Consider the following 9,639-nt stretch of genomic DNA (forward strand, 5'->3'; position numbering starts at 1 on the left):
ATGAAATTTTTAGATGTGAAAAGACTTTTCAAATTAAAAAGTGCTAAATGAATGTTGATTAACATCTTCAATAGAGAAGAGCTAATTTAGGTATCTTCGATTAAAGACAAAACAAACATGAAGTGCTAGAGCTTGAAGTTTTCCCACTAAGTTCTCAAACTGAAGGATATTCTTCCTATTAATGTGTTGGTTAAATGTGGTCTCTCCACCTGCATTCTTGAAATCATTCCCTCTACCCTTTCCAGGAAATTTGCTCTATCAGTCAATGAATTGCCGCCTCTATAAGATCAAACTGCAGCTAGTAGCTTGCACAGTTAACAAATCAGTGCTTGAAAAAAAATTGGCTAGAGGACTCCACTTTCCAAGGATGCTATAGAGGAAATGCCTGTGTTGGGTGGAAGACAGGACTAAAGTGATAGGAATGTTGAATTGGAAAGGGTTTATATTCCAGTTCTTACCACAGCAAGTGGATATTTATCTGCTTCTGCTCAAGCATTTCTAGCCATTTGAGTTTCAGGGCACCTTCGTTTTTAGAAAGCTCTTTAGATTGCATTAAATGCTACCTCTCCTTGGGCCACATCCTCTCCTCTGGAGCCATCAAAACCAGCCTCTTGCATCTTCAATGTGAGGCTGTCAAATATTTAGAGAAAGAGGTCAAGCTTTTCATCTTTGGAGCATGTTATTCGTCAGCACACAAGGGAGCTTGAGGGAAGGGTGGTCAGTGGGTTTGAGAAGCATCTCAGACAGGGTTGGGCAAACCCTCTTTAACCACAGTCTATATCTTGATTGGCCACATCAGATCCAAAGAAGCCACAGGATGTCACTAAACCACCCAAATCTGCCCCTTCTCTTGAAATTCTCTTGATCTTAGTCATACTTTTGGACTCCTCTCATTTTCTATAGCATATTAAGTAGCACTTTGGTAAAAGACATGCTTTATGTGGGAAAAAACCTCTTACATATTGCATAGCTACAGGGATTATGATTCCATCTCATTTTTTCCCCTCTCAGGCTCAAGTGTCTTTTTGTCAACCTTTTGGTATTCATCTCCAATCCCTTCTCCTTCCTCATTTTCTCACTGTATAATTTCTTCCTTCCTTTCTAATAAGCCATTTGAGAGGTTCCCAAACCATTTTACCTTTTCCTCAAACAGGGTGACAAAATGGCATGGAATATACACATAGTCAGGATGGCCTCAGGCAGGAAGAAAATTATAAGGGGACAGTAGAGCCTCTCAACTTCCGTGCCTCTCGATGATGGGAAGGCTATGGTTAGATTCTGCAGTGAACCACAATTCTGTTGTCTAACTCCAGGTACTTCTAACTAGCTGCTACTTATAAGTAGACTATGGTTTCCTGTTACATTTAAGCCAGTGCATCTATTCTTATTTCTTCATCTCACTGTTAGTTGCTTAGTCACTCATTCAATGAATAAAATATCAGTCATTTCCATAAGTCTCTGCGGACCTGGTTTCAGATATTCAGCAAGACACTGGCCTAGTCTGCTAGGATTTCTCATTAGTATTTGTAAACTGGTAGCAATAACACGCATCATGTGAATGAGCTGTTATTAAATATTTTATATACGTCATGAAGATCCTTATGACACTTCCATGATGTATGCAGAAGAGAGATATTATTAATAATTATCATTCTGAAGATGTAGGAACCAAAGTTCTGGAAGATTGTTTGCCTGGATAGATTGTAATGTGGTGGGGTTAAGACCCCAATGCGGGTCTTCAGACCCACAGTCTCACTTTATTTACCTCACACTGTATTACTTGTGCTACCCCTTCCCAAAAAGAACAACAACAACAAAAAAACACACCATGGAAAATATTATTACGTACAAAAAGTTTCTCCCAAATTCTTCACCCTTGGCTTAAAAAAAGTAACACCATGAAATCTCCCTAGAATACTTTAGTCTGAAGTTCTGTCTCTTCTTCTAAAACCAATGTATTGTACACCCTCTTTGACTTTAACTCAAGTTCATTCATCCACTGTGCTTTTGAGCGTCTTTCTTGTACCAAAGTGCCAAGCATTGGGAATTCAAAGTTGAGTAAGAGATGGTCCTTGCTTTTGAAGAGTTCACTGTGCAGTACAGGGCACAGGGAACTCTTTTAAATGGTACAAAAATAATGATGCTTATAACAATAACGGCTAACATTTATTGAGTACTTACTATGTGCCAGACACTTATAAGCACTTTACACATATGGTTAAAAAATGCACAGTGTAATATGATTTATATTTTCTTATGAATACGTATTACTTGCCCAGCTGGTATGCAAACTCTTTGAGAACAAGAGCCTTCCTTCTCAGTGTTTTGCTTACATTATATATGTCCTCAGTTAAACCAAAATGAACCAGTTTATGGTAGCAACCTGGGAATTATAAACTAAACTGGAATACAATAAAAACTTTCCTACCTGTTTTAATGACAGCTGTTGCCAAGGGACACAGATATTATTAGAAATCATTTTGACTAGGTTGAAAGGGGACCACAAAAGGACAAGGTTTAATAGCACATGAACTGGATGATAGCTGTAAATACATTAAAAAGTTTGAAAATTGTTAGGATATGAAACACAATGTTTCACAGATCAAAAGTATACCTGGAGAATTAACCTTACAAGGGAAGGAGTAACAGAGGAAAACAAGGGGCTGGGGTATACAAGTCCTAGCTAGCTTATAAAGCAGTAAAGAATACAAATCTCAGTGGTTTAAGACAACAGTTCTCAACCAGCAGTAATTTTCTCCATAGGGGACATCTAATGATGTCTGGCCACAGTTTGGGTGTCACAACTTGGGGAGGGGTGAAACTGATAGCTGGTAAGTAGAGATCAGAGATACCGCTCAATACCCTTTAGTGCACCTGAGAGCTCTCCTCTCCACCCCCAAGAAAGAATTACTCAGCCACAATGTCACTAGCACTGAGTCAGAGAAACTCCAGATTAAAATAACAAAGGATCATTGCTCACTCCTACAACATGTCCACCATGGAGGAACTTAGAACTCTGCTCTGGGATCATCGTCATCCTCAGTCCAGGATTCAGGCTAACAGAATAACGTGGCTGAGAGAAGAGAGAGCTTTGGTGTTTCTCACAGTGGCAATTAGATCATCCAGCTCTGAAAGGCCATGCATCACTACCGCTCAAACTCATTGGCCAGAACCAATCACACGGTCCCACCCAAGCCAAAGGAGCCAGGAAGTGCAATTCTGAATCTAATCACACAGTCCCACCCAAGCCAAAGGAGCCAGGAAGTGCAATTCTGAATCTAATCACACAGTCCCACCCAAGCCAAAGGAGCCAGGAAGTGCAATTCTACCGTTTGCCCCAAACAGGGGAGAACTCGTATGTATGATGAATAGCACAAAGGTATAGTATGAGGGATGGAGGGCAGGAAATAAGAATAGTATTGGGCAGAATTATCACTGTTCTAATCAGTTTGAAGTTCTGAAGTCAATGCAGTTTCCACTTTCAGAAAATCTTTACAGAGGAGGAAGTAGTATGTTCACAACAAGTGTAATTCAGAGATTCTTCAGCTGGAAATGGTTAGAAACAATGCCTACCTCTTAATGTTATGTGAAAGCATAACCTCTCAATATGTGAAAGCAATTGACAAGGTGCTTAATTTCTAAGAAATACTCTTTAAATAATTTCCTCCCCTCTTTCCTTTGCAGAGTGGATAGAAGGGCAAGAATGTAGCTGAAGAATAAATCTATCAAAAATGGGCTACTTCTTTTGCATTAGGGAAGAGAAGAAAACACTGTATTATGTACGATAGCTGAGGCCTTCGCTCCTTCTTGCCAGGATTGCATCAATTACCTTATGGATTCCATAACTCCACTCTCAGGCCTTTCCTCTTCTCCCTCCCTCCTTGACTTCAAAACTCTAAGTCAGTCCTTATTGTTTCCTTAATGAAAACCCTTCAGCAGCTTCTTATGACCCTCACTAGAAAACTCTAATTCCTTAGCACGGCATCCTTCCCTTTATGACTTTGTCTGCCCAACTCTCCATCCTCATCTTTCTCCCTGTTGCCCAACGATTTATATTTTCTCAAACACAATGCTGTTATCCATGTTTCATGCCTTCTTGCAAACTGACTTCTTCTATACGTTGGCTTGGCAAACCGTACTTTGCCCACAAAAAGATCTCAACCCTCACTGTCGTCAGGAACATATTCTCTGAGTCTTCCCACCCCCATACTCATTTCTATGATAGCATTTATTAAGTTACATTATTTGACTGTCTGATTGCCTGTCTCCCCCATTCTATGTAAACTGCTTTTACCAGGGGCTGCATTTCATGTCTATAGCCACAGGATCTAGCCCAGGACCTGACATAGAATGGGAGCTCCACAAGTGGTTTTTGAATGAATCATTAAGATATAAATTTCATTTTGCTATGTCTTCATAATGATCATTTTAGCACATGCATATTATCCAGCCAAGATGATATCAAACTTTTCAAAACCTTAAAACAAGGTTAATATTTTCCTTTAATAAATTAGGAAAAAATATTTGTATAAAGAAGAAAAATGTCAATCCTCAGATATTTCCTGCAGCATTATATAAAAGCAAGATTATCACCTTCTTTTCTCAGCAGTAGCTCTTCGGAAGGGACTGAACAAGGTATCAATGACTGAATAAAGTTAGATAAGTAAGTAAGAAAGGGGTTTCACCTTTTCTGTTCCTAGGAGTTTCCAACTCTTGCACCACAAATTCTACTTTTATTATCTGTCCTAGAATGGTCAGACTTGGACTTGAATCTCAAGTTTGCCTGGATCATTACCTCTGAAGACTCTTTTAGGAAACAAGGGATTCTAAGCAGAGCAGACAGGAAGACATCACAATTCTTAAAAAGCCAAGAACAGAGGCAAGTGAAGGATAATCTGAAGGATGAGAGCAGCAAAGATGGTGAAAGGCAGCGAGTGACGGTAGCAGGGAGGTGGGTACAGATGGCCTTGAAATGTATGGGGATTAGGACACACTGAAGAAATGGAAAAGAAGGCCAGGAGACTGAAGCTCGTAGGATAAGGGGGAGGGTGGTGGACCAGGCTGGAGATACTGCTGGGGCCAGACAGGGCCAATCTTGTGAGTATGTTAGGTGTACAAAACAACAAAGGTGAATACTTGCTTCACGCTGCTTTGCAGTTAATTTTCTGGTCCTTCCAGAGGACCTTCTCCCCTGATACCAGAGGGTACATGGATGGAAAATGTGAAGCATTGGCTTATCACGTATCTTGCAAAGTCAACTGTACTGGCCCTAATTTGCAGATGAGGAAACTGAGGCACAGAGAGGAGAAGTCAACAAGGTAGTTTACGCTGTAATCAACAGACAGGATTTCAACTTTTGTCTGTTGGACCCCATCCTGTGGTGAGACTTTTAGAAGCCAACTTTGTCTCCTCCATGATTTACCTGTGACCAGTCAGGGCTACGTATACTCGTTCTGTGGGCAATAGTTTCCATTTTTATTGTTTTTTAAAATTGACCTCAACGTGATTTCCTTTAGGCCCAGCCTCTTTGTGGAATCTCTAATCTGGGATCAAAGCAGGTTTACATGGTTGTCTTAAAATGATCTCCTTCTGTCACCCCACCAGTCACAGGTACATTCAGCACTCAAAGGTAGTCAGCTTTCCTTTGGCTCCTCTGAGATGTGAATCACTTGTCCACACCAGTTACATTTTGCTTAGTAAATTCATTGCTCTATCCTCAACAGGTTATTCTCAACCTACCCCACTTCTCTGGAATTTATAGGAAACTCAGAATTTGTCAGAGTTGAAATTGACTCACTGCAACTTCTCACTCGAAGAGATTTCGTTCAAATAAATCCTCGATGCGTTCAAGATCTTAACGAATCAGCACATTCACGAATATCGCTCTAATATAATTTCTCCCAGAAAAAGAAATAATGAAATACTGAAACAGTTAAGTTGTGCCTTGATGATTTACTTAATGAGCAGTATTTGCCCGGGGTAGAGTATTGCCTGAAGTGGAATCAGAAATATCTTTTTCTCGATGCTGTACAGAGCGTATGGGGGACTCGTTTATGTCATGGAACCCGAGCACTGCCAAATGTGACATTCCATTCCTTAATGAATCCAAGGGTTCAGCTTTCTGGCAAGGGACTATCACTTTCTTAGGCTTCTTATTTTCTATTCCCTTTCAGCACCAGCTCTTGCAATTGATGTTCTTCTCTTCTTTAGTTTTTTCACAAAGAAATACAATTTATCACATTATGAGAATTGCTAAATTCTCGTCAAGGAGTGTGAAACCACAAAACCGATTAAGACACAAAAGCTGGACGGTTGGCTAGGTTCGGAGACAGAGTGGCGTGGTCGAAACGCGAGCTTTGAAAACCCATGTGATTTAACGTGCTCTTGCAGCAAAATGATAAATCGCACCATATCCTGGCCCTGCGAGGTCCCTTGTGAATAGCTGAATTCATGGATACCAAATTCACAAATGCTAATGGTCTCCTCTGTTCCCATAAGTTTTCACCTAACTTGTGTTTTGCTTTTTATGTAATAATATCCAAAGTCCTAAGTCCTTTGTGTATACTCAGTCGGCTCTGGGTCTCTCTTTGAGTTTCTGCCTTTGACTGTGAACTTGCCACACGACTTTAGTCAATTCATCATTGACACTGACCTTACTTAGCACCCCAAAAGTCCCCATAGCCATTTCTGATTATTCTGTTCATCTGTTTCTACCAAACAGATTTTATCTGACAGAGGATATAAAGAAAAACCTAGATTGTCTAAGGATCTAGGTTATATTACTCTGGGTGAAACAAATGCTCACTAAAATAAACATTTTGAATTTCTTCAAGTGAGTCACAAATTCAATGAACTATTATATATTCATGGAAGTTATGAATAAATAGTGATATAGGGAAATGATTGTGATGTAGTATTCAGTGACAAAACAAGATACAAAATGACAAGTATAGTGAAATTTCAATGGTGTAAAAAAAGTATCCTAAAAATACTAAATTTCCATATACCAACAAATAGTAATCATATCTGGGTATGTGAATAATTTAAATTTTCCATTTATAGTACCTCAGATCTTCAATTTTTTTACAGTCCCTAAAAAAGACTATTCAACAGCTCAGTAGTACCTATGAAGTACCTTAGTCTTAGAAGAATTGTAGACCAGCTCTTTAAAACACTGCTCAAATTCCTCCACAGTTTCAGAGGCTAAAAATCAGGGCCAGCAACTTGAGGAATTTAATAAAGAACAAGAAACAAATCCCAACTTCAATTCCCCTGCAAATATGACAGGATTTTAAAATGTGCCTGGAAAACTGCATCTGGGGTTTTGCCAATCCCATAACGTTTGGGACGTTTGCTGAACCCAAAACACAGCCGGGCCCACCCATCCATAATTAAAGCCCTCCCCCCAGATGAATTCATTGCTTTGTGGCACCATCTGTCTCATTCCCTTATTTACATAATAGGGAACCCTGCTCCGACTGCAGCAAATGAGAAGCGACAAAAGAATGGCGAGTGAAGATGAAATGTATACATGTATACATCAGATTATGTATAATATGGTCAAATCCTTCCAATTTAAAATTTTTTTAAAAATTCCAAAACCCATCACAATTTTCACTTGGGCCTCTTTCCAGCTCCCGGAACCTCCTTCCTCCTTCTGCTGTATCTGCAGCTCTCACTAATATGGCTTGTTTCACTCAAGGAGTTCATTTGTCACGTTTTATTTTATTAAATACTTTATTTTCCTCTTGTGGACCCATTAAAATGCCAGTTCGAGAAAATGACATAAATCAGTTGTGTTTGGTAGTCACTAAGGATGCAGAGGAGAAATAAGTAGTTTCATATTAACTTGAAATTTAAAAAGAAAACAAAAATTGTCCCCCATGTACAGCTTCCTTGAATCCTCATTCTCCTCTTGCCTGTCTCCTGGGAAGTTCCTGTCCTAATAACGGGAGCATGAGGATTGGATCTGTTCAAAGACAGACAAAGGGCTGATTTTTGAATATGCAGCAGTCACTCTAATCCCATGTTTTGTGTCCCTTCCTGCAGGCTGGGGCAGGGACACCCTTCCAGTGCCCAAGGCAGCCGCAGGATTCCTATCTGGGCTCTGCCACTAACTCTCAGCAAATCCACATCTGAGAACTTCAAATTCACAGTCAGTGCTCTGCTGCCCCGTAAATGCCTGCCTGGAAGCTGAGATGATGCTGTTCTCTATGGGTCTAGAGTCCCCCCCTTTCCAAGCCCCCAGACACAGAAGCAACTGGGTGGAGCGTTCGGGTGCCTGAGTTCCCTCAGCTTCGGTACTCACCTTTCGCCAGGACTGAGCACCGTCAGACCAGAGGGAGAAAGACGCCAAGGCTTAGAGGTGTATATTGTCTTCTGCACCAAGCTGAGCTCTTTTGCAGTCAGGGGTTAGGAGGGAGCCTCCTAGGCCCAGCACTGACAGCCCACCCGTGGAAGCAGCCACACTTCAGGTTAAAGTGTGAGAGGCTAGAGTACAGTTCCCTGTGCTATAGAGTAGGTCCTTGTTGGTTATCTATTTTAAATCAAGCAGTGTGTACGTGTCAACCCCAAACTCCCAATACATTCCTCCCTCTGCTCAATATTCTGTAATAACCTAAATGGGAAAAGAATTTGAAAAAGAATAGATACATGCATATATATAACTGAATCACTTTGCTGTACACCTGAAACTGACACGACATTGTTAATCAACTATACTTCACTATAAAATAAAAACTTTAAAAAAAGAAAGGATAAAAAAATGAAATAAAATGCTATGCAAAGTTTAAAAAAAAATGTGAGAGGTTACTGCTGGGAACAGTGGCTTTATCAGCATAGAGGGCTTGGGAAACCAGCTGATCTACAGAAAATGGATTCCTCAGCCCCTCTCCACGTCTCTCAATCAGAATTTCCAGGGATGGGGTAGAGGAATCAATGTATTTATTATGTTCCCAGGTAATTCTGATTCATAGCCCAGGTTTGGGCCCTACTGGTTTCCATAACTCTTGTTGTGATACAAGGAAGATTAGCATATCTTCAGAAGAAACAATTTCTTAGTTTTAAACTCCAGAAGGAATTTGCCACATGTGTGTCTTTATCCAGGGCTTACTGATCAGCGGAACAAGTAAAGCTAGCAGCAATTTTATTCCTCAGATGCAGAAATGTTCACGTGGACACATCTTACACCCACCTGCGATCAACCTGAGGCCAGAACCCTAGGCATTTCCCTGGTAAAAGCGTTTCAGCCCTGGCTATGCTGATGAGGTTCAGGCTGGGCTTCTAATCTATGCCTGGCAACCCACTGAGGCTAAGAGCAGCCTCAACAAAGAGGCCAAACCCACCCCCACCCCAACGCCACATTCTCATCCGGTGGCTGAAACCTCCTTCCAACAAAAAAGATGAGTACAATGATCATAGAATTTTTCAATATAGGCAACTTGGATTTTCTCAATCATATACGATGTATGAGATAAAAATAGCTTCAGAAAACATTACAATATTTACAGTGATGTAGAACACAGTCCAAACACAACCTCTGTCCTTGCCTTGCAAGTGCAGCTTGAAGGCAAGTCGGTTAGACTTCTTTTCCAACCAGGTGTCCTCTGCTAAACCCCTTCCGTCTACATGGGAAAAGCT

At 40.5% G+C, this 9,639-nt stretch overlaps 1 long non-coding RNA gene across 1 annotated transcript in view; it reads right to left on the reverse strand.

The window, feature by feature from the left end:
• LOC137227606 (uncharacterized) overlaps nt 1-8,446 on the reverse strand; it is a 151,638-nt gene extending 143,192 nt beyond the window's left edge. Inside the window, exon 1 of the long non-coding RNA XR_010944930.1 lies at nt 8,309-8,446. This is a non-coding gene — a long non-coding RNA (uncharacterized lncRNA). The remainder of the gene's footprint in view (nt 1-8,308) is intronic.
• Between the last annotated feature and the right edge of the window lie 1,193 nt (nt 8,447-9,639).

The sequence above is a fragment of the Pseudorca crassidens genome, chromosome 7 (genome assembly GCF_039906515.1).
Source record: "Pseudorca crassidens isolate mPseCra1 chromosome 7, mPseCra1.hap1, whole genome shotgun sequence".
Taxonomy (NCBI): Eukaryota; Metazoa; Chordata; class Mammalia; order Artiodactyla; family Delphinidae; genus Pseudorca; species Pseudorca crassidens.